The sequence below is a fragment of the Orcinus orca genome, chromosome 4 (genome assembly GCF_937001465.1).
Source record: "Orcinus orca chromosome 4, mOrcOrc1.1, whole genome shotgun sequence".
Taxonomy (NCBI): Eukaryota; Metazoa; Chordata; class Mammalia; order Artiodactyla; family Delphinidae; genus Orcinus; species Orcinus orca.
Genome location: NC_064562.1, coordinates 150,537,525 through 150,557,678, shown reverse-complemented (window position 1 = coordinate 150,557,678; position 20,154 = coordinate 150,537,525). Strand labels below are relative to the sequence as shown.

The 20,154-nt window shown below is 56.3% G+C and overlaps 1 protein-coding gene and 1 long non-coding RNA gene across 3 annotated transcripts in view; one reads left to right on the top strand and one right to left on the bottom strand.

Annotated features, from left to right (window-relative positions):
- TBC1D14 (TBC1 domain family member 14) overlaps positions 1-3,862 on the bottom strand; it is a 103,232-nt gene extending 99,370 nt beyond the window's left edge. Inside the window, exon 1 of the mRNA XM_004265149.4 lies at positions 3,705-3,862. The gene's annotated coding sequence lies outside the window, so the exon portion shown is untranslated. The remainder of the gene's footprint in view (positions 1-3,704) is intronic.
- Positions 3,863-4,225: 363 nt separating this feature from the next.
- Positions 4,226-19,013, top strand: LOC117199570 (uncharacterized). Of its 2 annotated transcripts, none has more exons than XR_004480828.2 (3): positions 4,226-4,364; positions 10,381-10,598; positions 14,438-19,013. It is a non-coding gene; the product is annotated as an uncharacterized LOC117199570 (long non-coding RNA). The 2 variants fall into 2 exon arrangements; XR_007477117.1 differs by having other exon boundaries at positions 11,491-19,013.
- The last annotated feature ends 1,141 nt before the right edge of the window (positions 19,014-20,154 follow it).

The following is a 20,154-nucleotide window of genomic DNA, read 5'->3' as shown; positions in this document are numbered from 1 at the left end:
GACTGAAGTGGTCCTGCTGGGGCTGACCTGGAGCCTACACTAAGGTGCTTACTCTTTCCACTGCTGCACAAGCGGCCTAAAATAATGCACTAATGTGCATTACATAGAAAGGGAAAGTCGGGACTTCCCTGGCGGTCCAGTGGTTAAGACTCCACGCTTCCACTGCCAGGGGAGGGGGTGGGGTTGATCCCTGGTCAGGGAACTAAGACCCCGCATGCTACACGGCACAGCCAAAAGAAAAAAAGAAAAAAAAAACCACAGAATAGGAAAGTCAACTAGAAAAGTAGTTTGTTTTTTTAAAAGAGTTATTCTTTAGGATAAAAACAATCCTAAAAAAGAATTTCCTAGAAGCCCAATATACTCCTCTGGAGGGCGCACGGCAACTTTGAGGCACCTGGAACTCAACACGATGTAGTTCAGTAAGTTTCCGTCCATCAGCAAACCAGGCAGAAACTGGCGTTAAACTGCTGAGGGTCCCCAGAGGCTCCTTCCCAACCCTAAGGAACAGATATTTAACTTACACCGCCCAAAGGTGGTGATGTTTAAAAGGCACAGGTGGGACATTTTAAATTAAGGACTTTCAGTGCACAGGGGAGGTTTCCCCTCTACCCCCAAATGTTTCAGCTTCATATATTTACCAAAACTAATCATCATAAGTACCTGTAAAGTGACCGGAAGGCAACTCACAGGTTCGGAAGATAGTCCACTTAACAAAGCCAACACAATTTATAATCTTAATTATTAATAAGTCAAATAATTTACTGAAAATTTACCAAACACCAAACATACCAGGAGCTATCACATGCTCTAATCATCACAAGCCTGCCAAGTACACCCAAGAAACTATGAGATTCAGAGAAGCTGAGTGACACACCCAAGGTCACACAGCAAGAGAAACAGGATTCAAACCGGGTCTGACATCAAAGGCCAAACATGGCTTGTTGGAGTGCTTAAGAGTACAGACCCTACACTTTGTGATCATCGATAAGTTAAATACAACAATATTTAGACTTCTCTGTATGTATGTTAGACTTCAATAGAAAAGTTTTAAAACTAAAATACACAAGGGGAAAAAATAATGCAGAGGTAGACCACATAAGGAGGTAGACCACATAAGTTCAAATCCTGGCTCCTCCGCCTAGCAGTTGTTGGACCTTGGACTAGTTTAACTTCTCTGTGCCTCGATTTCCACGTAGTAAGAGGGGGACAATAATAGACCCTATTTCATTAGGCAGTTGACAAGATCGGGGAAGAAATCTACATAAAGCCTTTAGAATCGTGCCCTGGAAGATGCTAGCTGGCATCGCTCTTCCCCAGGCACCCGACACGGCCAGCCAGCTCAGGCCCCCTATTTTAGCAACTCATTTGCATAAGCAAGCCCAGACACAGCCAGTCTGCACAGCCTCACTGTACGGCTTCGCCCTGTCACCAGCATCTCTCCTCGCACCTCCGCTGCGGCACTGACCGAGCGCTGGGCCTCAGCTTCCCCATCTGTCAAATGAGGTGACTAGCCCAGCCAAGCTACCCGAGGTCCTTGCAACTTGACAATCTAGAATTCTAAACCCAGACCCTAGAAACTTTATACCCTCCCTACAGCAAACATTGACAACACGTACCCATTTTCCTAAAATCCTCTCTTACATATTAGGTACAATGTCTGGTGTGATGACAAATCTTCTCCAAGGTCTCAAAGCTCCGCGAGCACCCACGCCATGCTGGGCAGGCATCCTCTGTGCTGAGGGTGAGGACGTGATGGTCAGAAGCTCTGACCAACAGGGAAGACAGATTCTTAAGCATGTTGCTCTGATAAGCTGTGTCCTCTCTGTTGAGAGGCCTTCAGCAGAGCACAAGCAAGGGGAAGTGGAGGTAGGACGGGCAGGAACTCACCCGCTGGACAGAGGGAAGTAGGGCAGTGGGAGGGAGAGATGGAGAAGTGGAAGGGCGGAGGGGTGGAGGGGTGGAGAAGTAGAGAGAGGTGCCTGAGGGGAACTGCAGGGACCCGCGGAGGCCAGGTGAGGCAGCCCTGATTCGGAGCATGAGAGGGTGGGCTGGGGGCAGGCTGTAAACACTCAGTCTCGCAAGCATGGAGCAAGCCCACCTCGGCGCCACGCAAAATGCTAAGCAGGGACCTGCCAGGACCTGCTGGGGCCGTGAAGGACACTGAGATGAGCGGAGCCTGGCCCCCTGACCTGCCTCAGTGTGAATGTCATCCCTGCCCCTCTCCAGCTGGGTGACCCTGAACCGGTTACCTGACCGCCCTCGATGCGGCCCAAAGGTTGCATTCACTCAATAACCCTGAGCCCCAAGAACATGCCAGCTTCTCACAAGGGCTGTTAATCAGGTGAAGCCCACAGTCTCAAGGGGTCAAACATACCACCACCAAGACAGTAGTAAGACAGCCTTGGCTGGGGGGTGGGACGGCGGAGCAACCCAGGTGGGACAGGGGCTAAGCAGCTGGGAAGAAGCCCTATCCAAACCTGAGACACAGGTTGGTACTGGCCAGATAAACCGGGCAAGAGGAAGGGACTGCTGTAAGGTCTGGTCTGGTCCATGCACAGCTCCTAACAGTGCCCAGCAGCCACCCATCCTCTACAAAGGTAGCCAAGACAACGGCGAGGGGCCAACAGCCTGCAGACACGGGCCCTAAGACACCGCCCTCCCCCGTAAACGAAGGGCGTGAGTCCGTGCCCAGGAGCCTCCTGCCCACAGAACTTCCCAAAGCCAAGCTTCCACTTCCACATCCAAGTTGGAGCAGATGGCGCCTGTCCAACTTTGAAACGCACGCGGCTGCCTGTGGCCCGCTGCGCAGGCGCGGGGTCTGGGGTCCGCCGGCCGGCGCTGCGGCCTCGTGAAGAGGAGCCTTCCCAGCGGCCGCAGCCCCCCAGCTCTGAGCCGCCCCCCCCCCGCTCCTTCCTCGGGGCAGCTCTCTGTCCCTATACAGCTCCTGCCCCTCAGCCTCCCGCTGGGATGCATCCCGAGGCGCGGGTCCCCGAGGCTGAGGGGGCTGTAGTCCAGGTACGGGGGCCCCTGAGGCAAAAGGGAGTCCCCGGCTTGGGGAGTAGGCGGTCCCAAGAGAAGGGGGCGTCTGCGGCCCCAGAACAGGGATCTGAGAAGCAAAGGGGTCGGGAGCTGCCAGGTGGACCCAGAGGTGGAGGGGGTTCCGGGCGGTCGGAGGCTCCGAGGTGTGGGGAGAGGGGCTCCGGCGAGTCGGGGACTGCAAACTGCCGGGGATCGCAGGGGTCGGGGGCCCTGAGGTGGAGGGGGTCCCGGCGGCTGGGGGGCTCCGAAGTGGCGGGATCCCGGTGTTCTGTGGCCCCGACGCCGTGGGGGCTCTTATGGGTCGGGGAGCGGCGAGCCGGCTCCTCTCCCGGCCCGGGAGCCCCGCGCGTCTGAGGGCGAAAACTTTTCGTCAAGTTCCGGGAAAGGAGCGGGTCGGGGCGCGCGTCTCACCGAGGAGCGGGCGAGCCGAGCGCCCCCGGGCCCCGCGATGCTCCCCGTGCCCCACGCGCTCCCCCAGCGCAGGAGAAAGCGGCGGCCGCGCGTCGAGGGGGCGCGCAGGCAGGACCCGAACCCGCGCGGCCAGCTCCGCCCCGCCTCAGGCCGCCTCCACGCTCCGGCCGACGCTGCAGCAGGTGGCAGCGGCCCCGCGCGCCCCGGCGCCCTCCCTCCCTCGCGGCCCGGCCCTCGCCGGAGGCCCTCAGTACCGGAGTTAGCGCGGCTCCGACGCCATCCCCGGGGCCAGCGGGCCCGCAGCCCAGGCCCTGCGGGACCCGCAACTTGCGCGGCGAGGACACCCGGCGCTGCAGGCGGCGGGCCGGGCCGGCAGGTGCCCGCAAGCTGCCCGCAGCCAACAGCAGCGCGCGCCCTCGCCCCGCCCCGCGCGCCCTCGCCCCGCCCCGCGCGCCCTCGCCCCGCCCCGCGCGCCCTCGCCCCGCCCCCTGCCTGCGCAGGCTGCTCTTCCGCCCGGGCTGCCGCGCCCAGCCGGGCTGCCGCCGCTCCTCGAGCTCGACGCTCGTCCCGCTGCCCCTCCTCCGGCCCGCTCGCCCGCCCGCCACGGGCTTCGGAGCGGCGTTGCCGGACCTTTTCTCTCCCGAAGGGCAAGAGGAGCCTGTGGGGAGGCCTGAGGGGATTTTCATGCCCGCAGACCCCCCGTGAACACCCATCAGGGGCTTCCTTACCTGGTCGGCTCCACCCGCGGCCATCTTGGAAGTGGGAAGCGCCCGGGAGGGGGAAGGGGCACGAGCGGGCAGCGACCAGGCGTGGGGAGCCGAGCAGCGGAGCGCATCGATGGGCGCCCCTGCCCCCGAGCAGGTGTGCGGGGGAGGAAGAGCCCGGACCCCACCTGGCCGCCTGCGAGAGACCAGGTGGGCAAGATCCGAGCTCGGGCCCGGGACGTACAGCCTCGGGAAGGTCGCTTTGAGGTCTTCCCTGCCGGGCCTTGGTCTCTTAATCTGTAGAACGGGCTTTTCTCTTAGTTGTCTTTTATCGAGCTGTTACGCAATGCATAGCGCCGTGCCTCCCCAAACTTGTCTGCACTTCAGCGTCTCCTGGGGATCTTTGAAAATTTCAAAGCCCAGGCCACGCCCCAGGCCAACTGAATCAGTCTCTGGAGGTAAGGTACAGTTTTGGAAGCTGTGTAATGTGCAGACAAGTTTAGGAGCCGCTGGCCTAGCGTTCATGTGCATTACTTCCTGTCAATATTGCAGAACCTCCAGAGACAAGGTCTGTGATCAAAACCGTCGTACAGAGTGGGAGATGAAGTCACTTACCCAAGGTTCAGGGCTGGTCAGTAGCTGAGAGGGGTCAGAAACCAGATGCCCCGCCCCAGACCGCCTTCCAGCATCATGGAAGGCCCTGAATAAGAAAGGTCTTGTTCGCTCGTTGTTGACCCCTACCTCATCCCCCTCCTAGAATGTAGGCTCCCTGAGCCAAACCGGGCTTATCTTGTTTATTGGTATGTTCCCTGAGCCTGAAAGATTATGTTCTGAGGGCATCAAGGCAAGAGGAAAGACTCCAGTGGTTGGGAGCTGGAAGGCCTGGGTTCCAAGCTAGGATTGGCTCCTGCCAACCAGGACCCCTGAGGGCTGTCACGGCCAGAGCTACCACAGAGGAAACCTCAGAGAGACAGCCAGCTACATCTAGCAGGGCCGTCGGGGACAGGAAGGGTGATCTCTCCATCACAGCGTCTGGAAGCATGCAACGGAAGATTAATCTGGGCTGTGGTCATTAGCGTTGGGCCGAAGAGCCCCTGACTGGTTTCTCCTGCCTGGGTCATGGCTCTGATAACTCTTAGCGCCTATTATGAAAGCAGGAGGGGTGAGAACTTTACAAAGGAAATGTGTTAATAGAATACACTAACACCCTTCACAGTGCTTCTGTTATGCTTAGAGCATAATGGAGGCTTTATAAATGCTTACATTTCTGGATGTCTTAAGGAAAACTAATAGCAGGTCTCTTTCAAGCCCCGCCCCCCCCCAGTGTCTTAAGGAAAACTAATAGCAGGTCTCTTTCAAGCCCCGCCCCCCCCAGTGTCTTAAGGAAAACTAATAGCAGGTCTCTTTCAAGCCCCGCCCCCCCAGTGTCTTAAGGAAAACTAATAGCAGGTCTCTTTCAAGCCCCGCCCCCCCCCCAGTGTCTTAAGGAAAACTAATAGCAGGTCTCTTTCAAGCCCCGCCCCCACAGTGTGCCCCCCTGAGCTTATTTTAAGGAAACAGGAAAGTACAGACTTGCTTCAGGCCTGACTTAATTAGCAATTTAATACATCAGATTAATAAATCTGCCTTTACAGTGTTCTTTGCGACTCCCCAAATCCCTTGGAGCCCTCATTGTCAGTCTTAGGGTTTTAAAACCCCACAATGACAGGAACCATTGTTCTACATCCAGAACCGAGGAAGCTTGTGGTCCGTGGGTTTGCATTTGGCGCCCTCTGTCTGCCTTCTCCTCACCCTCTCACCACCCTGCTGCCTCCCTGGCTCCCGCCCCTCCCCCTGCCGCAGCCCAGAGCTCCCCACTGGAGCCCATCTGTCACTTAACACCCTCAGTGTGATTTGACCTATTTCTTACCCCTTGTCATCAGCACCCAGGAGTGTTCTAGATGAATCCTCATTGCAACTTCAGCCTAACGAAATTAAAACTACAGTGAACAAGATTAGCTGCGTGGCAGTGGGCACTCACGTCACCTCTCAGGACCTCAGCACCTCCCAGCCCCCGTCTCTGATATGGAGATGAGAACTGTATCAGGGTGGTCAGTGCCGTGTCCCCCTCTGCTGGCTCACTGCTGCCTGCCTGGGGGAAGCCATCCCGGCTCCCCTGTGCAGACCTAACTGCCAGGGTCCCAAACTGATTCTCACCTGGTCGCTCCTTTGGGGGCTGTTAAGCTGCCGCTTGATGTAGAGAAGCACCAGGCCTGCAGCTGCCTCACCTCAGTTCCAGGCACAGGACTGGTGGGTGGTGGCCTGGCCTGGATCAGCCCTGAAGCCTTCCCTCCCTTCCCTTCCCCAACTTTCCCCATCTCAACAAGGCTCTGAGCATCTCCGCCGCCCGAACTGTGTGAGGATTAAATGTAAAACAACTGTCTGGGAAATTCCCTGGTGGTCCAGTGGTTAGGACTCCGCGCTTTCACTGCCGAGGGCCTGGGGTTCAATCCCTGGTCGGGGAACTGAGATCCCACAAGCCACACAGCACGACCAAAAAAGAAAAGAAAAAACCCAGCTGTCTGGTTCTGTCAGTTTCTGGCATATTTGGGGGAGCTCTTCCTAGCAATATAATGTAGAGAAAGTCAACCCGCCAAGGTGAGGAGAGATGCTAAGATTCTCCAGGGACCCCGCGGAGGGACTTCTTCAAGCCTGACCTGTGAGCCTTCCCCAAGCTCACCAAGCAGGAGTGGGAAGCCCTTCCCAGGGTGACTGAGTCCCACAGAAGGCAGCCCTGAGCCCACTGTGTGCCGGCGCCCTGGGCTCCGGGAACAGCAGAGTGACTGATAGCCCACAGTTCCTGCGCCCACGGAGCCCCCGTCTCGAGGGGCAGACAGACGTGGCACCTCGCAAATGCACTCACATCCCCTCACCAGGACAATACGAACTCACCAGGGGCAGACCCCAGAAGGGTCACCAGCAGGGTGTCGGAGCTGGCGGGACCCTCTAGAGTCCTCAAGCCCACCCCTCTCTTTATTCAGTGGGGAAAGTGAGGCCCAGAGACAGACGTGGGGAGGGGCCCAAGGTCAGGTGGGGAAGGGGGTGGGCACAGGACCTGGCCAGCAGCCTCTGCCCCACCAAGCCCCTGTGCACCTCTTCTCGGGAGACGTGGGGTTCTAGCCTCCCAAATGCATATTTTGCCCCCAACTCTTCCCCAGCCCCGGGAATGTGAGCTCCTTAAATATTTGTTGAATGCGTGAATAAACCTTTGTCATACCTGCACTCGCGTGAGCCCTCCCAGGTGCCCCATGCTGTGCTGGCTGTTTCACCCCATCACCACACCTACTGGCATGTTGACTCCTGCTTTACAGGTGGGGAAGCAGGCGCGGTGAGGTGAGGCCGCTCAGCTTGGCCCTCACAGCTTGCCCCCCACTGTCCAAAAGCTCCCGCCCACTCGCCATCCTCCCTCCCACCCTCGTTGCCCCCAGCTTCTGTTCAGGGCCACCGGGGGCCCAGGGTGGGAATGAAAGTACCGGCGGCGGTGGTCACACTTCACTTGTGAGTGTCAGCGGGCCGTCCCCACCAGGCAGAGGCAGATTGAGCAACCATCATTTATTTCCAAAGAGCTTTCCGCTGGCCCAAGGGCTTTCAGAAATCCAGGAAAGCCCATCTTTTCTGTCTTCATTCCTTGGAATAAAGGAATTCACTGTGGAGATGGACGTTCTCGTTTTTAGGACACAAAGCATGGAACTTGGGTTTGCCTTGTTGCTTCTGAAAATTGATCAAGATGAGGAAAAAAAAACAAAGTCAAAAGTAGCCCAGGTAGCTGGAGGTAAGCCTTCCAGCAACCTCAGGCCCAGAGAAGATGGCCAGAGACACAGAGACGGAAAAGTGTCATAACAACCAGAGTAGTCACCACGAACCTCTGCAGTTTGCGGCAAAGAAGCAGCATCAGACCCTCACAACCAGACCATCAACTCGTATTCTACTCAGTTTTAACAAGGGCAGTTACCTGTTGCTTACCTGCAGAGGTGAAAATCAGTGAATTCAGGGAGGTGGAACTCCTAGAAGTATTACAGCACATTTATAAGAGGGAGAAGGCATGGCTCCAGCAAAAGAGAAAATTATAACACACTGAATCCTTTTCATCTAATAGTGCACTTGAAGGGAGCTGTCCTTATAAAAAAAAAATACCCCCAAAGTCAGGCAAAGACTGTTGTAAAAATATGCTCACTGAAGTGCTACTTACAACAGTGAAATGGATATGATGTGGACGTCCAATCATGGGGGAAGCTTAACTAACTGGAGAGACTTCTATGCAGCCATTTAAAAAATCTTTAGGGCTTCCCTGGTGGCGCAGTGGTTAAGAATCCGCCTGCCAATGCAGGGAACACGGGTTTGAACCCTGGTCCGGGAAGATCCCACATACCGCGGAGCAGCTAAGCCCGTGCACCACAACTACTGAGCCCGTGCTCTAGAGCCCACGAGCCACAACTACGGAGCCCACGTGCCACAATTACTGAAACCCACGCGCCTAGAGCCGGTGCTCCACAACAAGAGAAGCCACCACAATGAGAAGCCCGCGCACCTCAAGGAAGAGTAGCCCCTGCTCACCGCAACTAGAGAAAACCCACACGCAGCAACAAAGACCCAATGCAGCCAAAATTTAATTAATTAATTAATTTTTAAAAATCTTCAAGTAGTTTATTATAGCAAAGAGGAAATGCATAAGTTGTAAGAGTGATACTGAATTTTAAATAAAACATAATCATAGAATATGGAATGTCATCCACAGAAACAAACAGGTAGAAACACTCAAATGATATCAGAACACACATGATTACCTTCTGATTATGTATTTTGAAACTTTTAGATTTCCCGCAACAAACGAATGCTCTATTTATATATATATATATATTTTTGGCCACGCCACGTGGCTTGTGGGATCTTAGTTCCCTGACCAGGGGTCGAACCCATGCCCCCTGCAGTGGAAGCGCAGAGTCCTAGCCACTGGCCGTCAGGAAATTCCCCTGGAATATTATTATTCTATTTATAATGTAATTATATTATTATTATATTATTATTACTATATTATAATAGTAATATTACTATTATAATATTCTATTTATAATAATATTTAAATATTATTCTATTTATAATGAGATGTGTTAAGATGCTGACTGATGGGTAACCGACAAGATTCAAGAGGCACAGTAACCTGAGGCCGTCGGATGAGGGCTCTGCACCCTGTCCCTTCTCATCAAAGCACAAGTCCTGTCACCATTTTGTCAGTGGGAACACGCGTGCTCCAGGGGGTTCGGTAATGAATGCAGAGCCAAACACACTTGCTGTGACGGGAGTGCTGACCACAGAGCCTGTGACTACGGTCTGTGTGTTCTACCGTCTGTAACAGCGTCTCTAGCTGCCCTAGCAGCCCCATGATGCTGTATTGTTGCCCCATTTTACTGGGGACACTTGAACCAGTGGGGTCTGGTGCCCAAATCAAAGGTCACTAATTCTCAGAGCATCCCAAGTAATTGCTTGGAGGAAGTAAGTTATAATGAAACCAACAGACCCTGCAAAGTATGGAATGCACAACCTGGCGCTGGTGGGTGGCGTGGGGGGGAGGTGTGGTGCAGGGGACCCCCTGTGGCTTGCGGCTCACTGATGCTTAAGAGGAGCCCAGGGCTGGAGGCCTTAAGGCTCTAGGTACTAAGAAACCACAGAAAGCACGTGGGGGTGGGGCTCTGCGTTACAGCACACCACAGTGGAATTTTCCAAATAGCCTTGTTTCTTAAAGGCATCGCCCCGTTGCCTTCTGCTGCCGCCACCCTCAGAAAGCGAAACCCGATTTAGAAGCTGCGGGATCAGGTCTCACGTGGGAGCCACGTGAGATGGGTGCAGAGGGCAGAGGTGGCAGGGGATGCAGATGCTTCTCACGCCCGATCATCCCTTGCGGGAAACTCTCCCGCCCCTTCCACGCGTGCGGCTCCCCGGAAGCACCTCGAACTCTGTCAAGTCCTCCCCTTTGCACCTGCTCTGCCCTCGGCCTGGACCTCCTGGGATTCCCTTCTCCTCTACTTCCTAGTCCCCTCTGGTGTGTGGCTCAGAATGGTACCCCAGGTGCTCTGACCCTCGGAACGGCATCCCCGACTCTTACCCAACTCCCACCCGAGGCCGTGCAGGGCTCCAGCAGCCCCTGGGCCACCTCCCAGATGCCTTACCAACTTGTCTGGTCTCTGTGCAGTCCCCAGGTCCCCAGCGGGTAGTCAGGGCCCACACGGAGGAGAGGGGAAGAGCGTAGCCTGCCTGAGCCCTGCGCAGTGTGTGTCTACCGTCTTCGTCCTCGCAGTCGCCCATGTTGCCGAGAAGAACTGAGGCTCACGCGGGGGAACGTTCCGTGCCCACGGCCCCATAGCTGCGAAGGACACAGGCAGGATTGGCAACCAGGCCGTCTGGCTCCAGGTAACATACAGTGTGGTGCTTGTTTGGTGGTGACAGACGGGACACCTGGGGTGAGGCCCTGCCCATGCCACACTCTCCCCACCCCTGCTTCCCCACTGCCCCTCCACAAGAGACCCCATTTTTTTCCAGCCCCTGAGAAGCAGTTGACGATAGTAGAGAACATGAGCTTTCACGTCAGGCAGATCTGGGCTGGAATCCCAGCTCTGGTGTTTACTGTGTGACTTTGGGCAAGTTACTTAACCTCTCTGAGCCTCGGTTTCCTCTTTCAGAGAAAGGGGTGTCCCACATACCTCAGGTGGGGGAGGGGTTTAATACGTGTTGTCTTTCTTCCTGACGCATCTACCCGCCCTGACCTAGCGACTTCAACCTTTCCCTTTGCTCCTCCATCCTAAGCCAACCTTAGATATTGCCCACCTTAGAGGAACCTTCTTGGATGCACTCCATGTTCCTCTTCTTGCCAAACCTCAGCCCCTATTTTCTCCTAACTCATCCACCCACCAACCAACAGCTCCTGAGACACACACACACACAGAGTTGGGCCCAGCTCCCTCCTGGCTACAGAAGTTGGCTTCCTAAATGTCCCAGCACCCAGTCCAGCCGCTGTCCTTCCTCCGCCCTGCACCTGGAGTGGAGGATGTTCTTAGCTCTCACAAAAACACCCCTGGCGGCTCCTTGCCCTTCCCCCCCCAGAGCAGCCGCCCCTCCTCTTTGGGGAGGGAGCAGGCCTCAGCCTGCCCACCCCTGGGTCTCTGCCCTGAGGGGCCTCACACAAGCCCCAGGCCGGCTGACCTTCCTCCCCCCCCCCACCAAGTGTCACCCATCAGGAGACCTTCCCTCCCGCTGCCACTCCACCCCCAACCCCCAGATACTGTAGGCACCCTCTCTGCACCAGGCTCCGATGCCCAGCTGATACCCGGTGCGCGCCTGAACGAGGTCCACCTCTGCCCTTCAAGGTCTCAGAAGTCTCCAGGAAAAGGCTTGAGATTCTGCCTGGTCGTGCTGATTCTCTGAGCACTGGCTGCCCACTCCCTCCCACGGAGGGTGAGCTCATGGCTGGGAGACAGTTGGCCGCAAGGCTTTTGTTCTTGTTTGAATCTGGGCGGGGGGACTTCCCAAGGACAGGCCTGCAGAGGTGAAGGTGAGGGTGTGTGGGCCCGAGAGGAGCAGCATAGCAGCCAGGGTGACAAGTAGACAGAGGGGGGCGGATCCACCTCCAAACTGCTGCCTCTTCATTTGCACCCACCCCCCCTACAGCCACCAGGCCACCAGCCCCGATCTCTCCAGGACCCCCTCCCAGATCCGGCCCCAGCCTAACTTTGCAGCCTCGCCGCCTCCTTCCCATCCAGACTGGCGTTTTCCAGACACCTCACAATCCTGGCTGCACAGAGCCCGCCTTTGCTTGTCCTGTTCCTTCTGCCTGGACCCCCTCCTGCCTTCTCCAGCCATCACAACCCTGGTCCCCTTGGCCATGTGCCACCCCCAGCTCCCACACCTGGCAGAGCTGGCCACGCCCTCCTGAGAGGCCCGGGAGCCCCTTGCTCATCCCCGTGGCCCTCCGTGCTGGGCACGTGGCAGGTGAACCAGATTCTCCAAGGGGGTGGCAGCTGCCGGATTAGGGGTCTCCCAACCCCACGCAGCCTGGCCTGGGACGCGCTCAGCATCAACACCCGCCTGAGTGTCCAGCCCTCCTCCTGCCCTGCGGGGGTGGGGCTGGGCTTGGGGGAAGAGCTGCCCCTAAACTCTAAAATGGGCCAAGATATCGGCCAAGAGCCACAGGTGAGGTGTGCTGTCTGGAGCCGCAGGGAGACCAGGCCGAGCACCCTGGCCTCTGGTTTTCTCCTGGAGATCCCTCTCTGGGCCCTCTTGACATAGCCTCAGGTCCTGGTCAGTGGCCTCTAGAATTGTCTGTCCACCTGCCTCCCCATTAGGCTGTGAGCCTAACCCTGGCACACAGGAAGTGCTCAGGACGGTTTGAGGATGGCTGTTCCAGGCATCAGGGTCCCCCCTCCAGGCATCCCCAATCCCAGTGGGCCCAGCCCTCCGGGGAGATCCAGGCTTCACCCAACAAGCACAACCACTCCCTGGGTGGGACGTCCAGAAAAGACGGGCCTGGGGCTGCCCAGAGGCGCTGAGCAGAGCTGGGTTTGGGCTTCAGGGGCGAGAAAGAAAAAGCTGGTCACTCCCCCAGGGTCCACCAGGCTCCGGGCGCCTTCCCTGGGGCCTCTTCGCATGCAGGGCCAGTCCCCATTTTCCTGTCCCCAACTCCAGCTCCTCCCCTGGGCCCATGCGAGGCTCAGCTGCCTCCTGTCCCAGAAGGAGACAAACCTCTTCCGAGGCCTGCTCCCAGCTGCCGCTACCTCTTGCCAAACCTGCGCAGCTGAGCTTCCAGAAAGAGCGATCCGCACACTCGGGTCCACACTGCCTCGCACCCTCTCACTGCCTTGACATGCAGGGCCGGGCCGCCCTGCTCTGCCCGCTTCTGCTCCCCCAGCACATGGCGGCGGTTGGAGACACCCGTCTGGCACTGGCTTGTCTTGACTTTGCCCTTCTCTGAGCCTCGGTTTCCTCATCTGTAAAATGCGGATGACCGTCGCCACCTCCCTGGGCTCTTGGGAGCCCGTGGGGAGGTGCATCCCTGGGGAGAGGCGGGGCTGCAGTGGCAGGTGGGGTTCTGCGTGGAAGGGGCAGGCGTAGCACCACCTAGAGGAGGTGAGCGGGGGTGTGCCAGGGAGCCCTGAGCCGGGCCCACATTCTGGGAGACACAGAGCCTCCCTCAGCGCCCCATCGAGGCTCCCGGCAGATGTCTACACTGGAGACATAGGAGGGGCCCAAGAAGCCGCCCTGAGCCCCTCCAGAGGCCTATGCAGGGAGACCACGTGGGGTCAGGAAAGAGACCCAAGCCAGGAGACTGGGGTCGGCACCCCATCCCAGTGTGACAATGGGGCGGCATATTTAACATGCCTGAACTTCAGTCTCCTCATCTGTGAAATGGGCACATCAGGAGGTGTGCGGTTTACCCAAGGCACGGAGTGTGTGGCACAGACAGAGCTCTAACGTGTGTGTGGAGTGAGACAAGCTAGAATTTCACAAGGATGATTTTAGATGTACAGGGATTAGCACTTGCATTTTTATGTGTTTTCCATATTAGAGGAAGGGACTTCCCTGGCGGTCCAGTGGTTAAGACTGAGTTTCCACTGCAGGGGGCGCATGTTCGATCCCTGGTTGTTGAAGTAAGATCCTGCGTGCCATGCAGTGCAGCAAAAAAAAAAAAGATATTAGGGCTTCCCTGGTGGCGCAGTGGTTGAGAGTCCGCCTGCCGATGCAGGGGACGCGGGTTCATGCCCCGGTCCGGGAAGATCCCACATGCCTCAGAGCGGCTGGGTCCGTGAACCATGGCCGCTGAGCCTGCGCGTCCAGAGCCTGTGCTCCGCAACGGGAGGGGCTGCAACAGTGAGAAGCCCACGTACCACAAAAAAAAAATAAAATAAAATAAAAATAAAAATAAAGATATTAGAGGGAAAGGCTGGCCTTCCGTTTGCAGAAGATATAAAGCATCTTCGCAGAGACCCTGAGTGGCCCTCGAAGGGGCGAGGGCCCAGGTAGTTTGGGTTCCTGTTCGTTAACTGGCTGGTGGTGTGATTTTTACCCTAGGTACTTTCTACAGGTTAAAAAAAAAAAAGGATCTTTTATCATTACTAAAATATTTACCAAATTATCTCGTGCGTGCCAGGTCATGGGGTAAAAGCTAGGACCAAGAAATGATTCAGAAACAATCTCTTCTCAGTTTATAGAGGAGACGTGTAAAATGATATTTTATTTTTTTCAAACTTTTACTTTAGCTCCATGTGAGAGTAATAGCCACCGTGGAAAATTTGGTGAATGCAGACGAGTCCACAGAAGAAAATACACGGTGCCTGCCACCCTCCCTTCCAGAGAGAGCCACTGGCATGTGAGCCACTCAGACGTCCCCTTTGTCTTCTTTCCCTACGGACTACCCTCTGAGTAACCGTCAGCCCCGATGCGGTCCTTCTCTGCTGCTTATTCGGTGCAAGCCGCCTCTGTGAGCTGCACCTTCCTCGTCTCTGAAATAGAGCTTAAAACGCGTTCCCTCCCCCGTGGGACAGTGTGAAGCCGAGTGCAGCAGTGAATGTGGAGTGGTGTAGCCGGCGGGGCGGCAGGTGCTTGGTAGACAGCGGCTACCAAGGGAAGCCCGAGAAGCGGGCTACCAAGGGAAGCAGAAGAAGCGCACTGCGCCACCAGGGAAGCCCGAGAGCCATTTTTATTGTGGAAAATTTCAAACATATACACAGTGAACCGTAGAGTGATCCCCTAGGTACCCATCTCAACACTGGTTATATTCTGCTCTTCCTGTCACCACCCCATATTCTTGTTGTTTTTATTTTTCCTGGATTCACTTAGAGTGTATCTCAGATATATCAGAACCCATGAAAATACTTCAGCTTGTTCCATGCACATCTTTAGTAGTAAGGTTTTTTTTTTTTGAGGCATAATCATAATATCGTCAGATACCTATAAAATTAACAATAATTCCTCAATGTTTTATAATTCCCCAATTATCTCTAAAAATGTCTTCTTATAGTTTGTTCAAATCAGGTTCTGGGAAATTCCCTGGCAGTCCAATGGTTAGAACTCTGCGCTTCCACTGCAGGGGGCACGGGTTCGATCCCTGGTTGGGGAATTAAGGTTCTAAATCAGGTACCAAAAGCAACACACTGCACTTGGTAGATGGGTCATTACGTCTCTTTTAGTCTGAAATAGTTCTCCCTTGGTTTGTTTTTCCTATGCGATATATTTGATGACATTGCGTTACTTGTCTTGTAGAATTTTCTGAATTATGGATTTAGAAGACTGTACATTTGTGGTGGTGTTGAACAAGCTCCTCTAGCCCCAGTATTTCCTATAAACTCAGTTTCATCCCAAGCAGCGGTCCTCAATTTTGCCCCCAAGGAACATTTTGCAGTATCCTCTGAAGAGAGTCCCTTAGGAGGCACTGCGCTGGGGATGGGAGTGGGACCAGTAGAGTGGTCTACATCTAGGGGTCACTCCCAGCATCCACGCATGTGTACTTCCTACATGTCCCATCAGGAGTGGACAGCTCATCCCACTCTTAGCAACATCGCCTTGGACTAGGGGGTCCCGGTGCTGTCAGCACATCACCTGATGATTCCGCAGCCATTTGTAATCATGGTCTAGATCAACCACTCGGGTTGCGGGATGGTGAGACCTATTTTTTTTTTTAGTGTAATGCAATTATGACTTTAATACTTTCTCACATACTGTTTACAAAGGGCTTTCCCATCCAGGATCGAATAACCAAACTCACAGCTATGCTGGAGGCGGGTCCAATAATCTTCCTCTTTTTTTGTAAATTGATTTTTACTGGAGTATAGTTAATGTACAGTGTTGTGTTAGTTTCTGCTGTACAGCAAAGTGAATCAGTTATACATATACATATATCCACTCTTGTTTAGATTTTTTTCCCATATAGGTCATTACAGAGTATTAACTAGAGTTCCCTGTGCTACACAGTAGGTTTTTTAAAAAATTAATTAATTAATTATTACCTTTTTTTTGGCTGCGTTGGGTCTTCGTTGCTGCATGCGGGCTTTCTCTAGCTGTGGCGAGCGGGGGCTACTCTTGGTTGCGGTGCACGGGCTTCTCATTGCAGTGGCTTCTCTTGTTGTGGAGCACGGGCTCTAGGCACATGGGCTTCAGTAGTTGTGGCACGTGGGCTCAGTAGTTGTGGCTCGCGGGCTCTAGAGCGCAGGCTCAGTAGTTGTGGCACATAGGCTTAGCTGCTCCACGGCATGTGGGATCTTCCTGGACCAGAGCTCGAACCCGTGTCCCCTGCACTGGCAGGGGGATTCTTAACCACTGTGCCCCCAGGGAAGCCCTATACTGTAGGTTCTTATTAGTTATCTATTTTATACATAGTAGTGTGTCTAAGTCAATCCCAATCTCCCCATTTATCGATAATCTTCTGATAATTTTCTCCAGACAAGGAGGCTGAGATCAGAGAAGGGAAGGGGCACAAGACCCCACAGCTCAAAAGGAGAAGCAGGCCAGGCCTGGGCAGGGCCGCCGCCCAGAGCTCCATTCACTGGAGGATGCTGAGCTCATGCAGCTGCAGAGAAGGGAGGAAAGGCCCTGTGATCTTCTTTTAAGAGCTACAAAAGTTCTAAAGGGTTCTCTGCTGTGCATCAGCTGTTTCTAGCATCCCTCTCCAACCTCAGAGGCCACTGCTCACCCATGACACAAAGGGGGGCCCGGCTCACACCCCTTCAGGCCTCCTGCCACCTCCAGGATAAGACCCAAACCCTCTCAAGCCCCTCCCACATCTGTCTTCCCATCTTTTCCCACATCACGGTCCCCACCCCAGCCAAACCCAACTGGGACACCGAACTCGGATTCTGATACACTAACAGGAGACCTCTGCTACGGCTTGACCAGCTGCTCTCGGTGGGCACTAAGGAGGCGGTTAACCCCTGTCCAGCACCCATGTGTGCAGGCACGTTATTGCTTTTAACACTGGGGAGTGGGTTTCACCTTTTCAGCTTTCACATGAGAAAACTGAGGCTTGGAGAGGGTGACCGGCTTGCCAAAGGGGACCGGAGCTCATGAGGAGCCATGCAGGACGGCCTCGGCCCGGGCTTCTTCCAGGTGGCCCCAGGCAGCCACCTCCCCGGGGCTGGGAAAAGGTGGGCCCCAGAAAGTGTGGCGGAGAGCTCCACTCCACACGCCGTCGGAGCTCCCCGTGCCAGGCCTTGGTCTCCTGTGCTTTCTGTCATCTGCAACACACTGGAGAGTGGTCACTGCCAGGAAGGAAACCACGCTGTTCACGGCCAATCTGCAGAGTGACGGGGTGGAAACGGACCCCAGTATGTTTCTTCCAGATGAAACGGGTAACTCATTCCACAGGAAGGGCCGCGTGTATGCCCTTGGAGTGTGTGAAATTGACGACTGCACCGCCTTCCTCCCCCTGCCCTGCCCAGGGATATCACGTGGCCTTGTCAAGGCCACCCAGCTGTTCGGGGCAGAGCTGGGCCCCGCATGCGTCACCCTGCACCCCTGGCCTGCTGACTTCCGAGGCCCCTGAGTGGGGCGGGGCTATCTGGGGGCAAGATAAGAAGAGCCAGCCTTCTAAGGAAGGGGGCTGCCCGGGCTCGGGGGGCTTCACCGCTTTCCTTCAAACTGCTGAAAACTTCAGAGGGCCAGAGCTCAGGCAGGCTGCAGAGACCCTCCTAAGTTTATCGAGGAGAGACGAAAGAGGAAATTGTGGTATCTTTATCACCAGACAGCTAGGGCTGAGGGAGGTTTACTGACTTAGAAAAATAAAATTCATACCATTGTTATAAAGCAGAAACTAACACACCATTGTAAAGCAATTATACTCCAATAAAGATGTTAAAAAAAAAAGATTCATACCAACATCAGGTTGAGGGCCTGGCACATTAGTAGGCTCTTAACATGTGTTTGTTGAATGAATGAATGTTTCCAAACCCTATTTTTTGCGACCAAGGCCCAGAGACCTCCTTTTCTTCCCAATTAGTAGCTTAATGCCAACATGAAGACACGCTGGCCCCCAAAAGGCCCCAAACTGCTGTCCCTACTTCCACGTGACGGCTCAGTAAGGTCAAGGTGTAGACTCCAAGGCTCCACTGTTCTCCAACCTCGTCCAGGTAACAAAACACCCTCCCAGCACAATGGCACCAAGCCTGGGAGAAGCGTTTCTGAGCGGGGGACCCGAGTTCAGCATGAGGACATGACCCAGAGGCTCAGGTCTCCCCACTTCCTCCCAAGCTCAGGAAGGGAAGGCCCGGTGGGGGAGTGGGCCTGGGGAAGTGAGGGTCCCAGAAGGAGACCACCTGAGACCCTACCAACACCTGCTGGCAGAGAGGCCAGGCTCACCCAGCACCCCTGGTAGGGCCTTACTGGGGGGAGGTGGGGCTGCCAGCAGGACTGAGTGCCACGCAATTTCAGGCTCCCAAGGCTGGGGCACGGAGACAGGCCCAGGTGAGTGTGAGGGGTGGTGACCAGAGCAGTGCAGCACCGCTGCTAAGAGCCAGGGCCCACCACTGTGAGTGTGCCTCCCGAAGGGTCCCCAACCTCTCTGAGTAGTCCTGGGGTCTGCGAGCGATCGCTGCAGGCTACAGGGACGCCGGGGGCGCACGCAAGCCCAGAGGGGGAGTCGTGGAGGGGGCTGCTGCCTATCGCTGGCTCGCAGCTTCCGGTGTGTGGGAGGACGCCGTGGTCACACCTGACATCTGTGACCGGCAGGAACTGGGTCCGGAGCAGGGCCACAGGAGTTGCCCCCGGGGCTGGGAGGAGAAGAGCTGAGAGTCAGGCCCAGAGGGGCCAGGATGTGCTCGAGGCCCTCAGTGAGCCTGGGGTTTTCGGCACAGGGTCCAGGGTCCCTCTTCGGTAAAGGGGGGAAGCGCCCTGAAGCTGGCCTCCCAGCTGTCGCCCTGGGGCTCGTGGCCTGCGGCCCCCAGGCCTCCGTGTGTCCTCGAGGGGACCCCGAGCCCGCGGTGCTGCAGTCAGCCCAGGCTCCTCCGGGGGCTCTTCTCTCTGCCGAGGGTCTGACGGTGCAGGGGCAGGGGCGCGGGAGCATGGAGGCCACACGGCGGTAGGCGGCCCGACCTGGGAGTGACAGCCCAGGCCTGCTCACCCCGGCTGGCGGTGCTCCTGGCCGGGCCCCTGGACTTCCTGAGCGAGGGAACGGAGGGGGCGGGCCCGTGGCAGGTCTGCTCTGGCCACGGCGGCGGGTCAGAGCAGGAGCTCCTGACGCGGGCCTGGTCTCCTCCACCCGTCCCAGACCCGCGCACTGGCTCGGGGACAGAGAGAAGCGCATGCGTGCGAGGGGAGGGGAGGCAGCTTTACCTGCCCTTCACCAGTTGGCGGAGAGTGACCAGCTCAGGGTCACACGGCTGGCCGAGGTCACTTCGCACCTCCTCAGGTGGGCAACAAGAAGCGGGGAAAGGGCTTCCCTGGTGGCGCAGTGGTTGAGAGTCCGCCTGCCGATGCAGGAGACACGGGTTCGTGCCCCGGTCCGGGAGGATACCACATGCCGCGGAGCGGCTGGGCCCGTGAGCCATGGCCGCTGAGCCTGCGCTCCGCAACCGGAGAAGCCACAGCAGTGAGAGGCCCGTGTACCGCCAAAAAAAAAAAAAGCAGCAGGGAGGAAGGGGCCCAGCTCAGGTAGGCCGGCCTCTTCCTTTGAGAGGCCCAGCAGTCAGCGTGCCCTCCTCTGCCCCCTCCCCAGTCCCCCTCTGCGACCGAGGCTGGGGTTCAGGGGAGCCAGGGCCTGTTGGGATGGCAGGCCAGAGGGTGGGGCCTCCTCTGTCCCTCCCACACAGGCCTCCCCAGCTCTGGGTCCCCTGGACTGTGACATGAAGTGGCCAGCCCAGTGTGAGCTGCAGCCGGCCACGTGCCTGTCCCCCAGGGAGACAAGTGTTGGCCGGGTCCCAGCTGCTGCTTTGCCGCAGGGTCAGGGCCCTCCTGCCATCCTGGCTCCACTCCGATGGGCACACTTGGT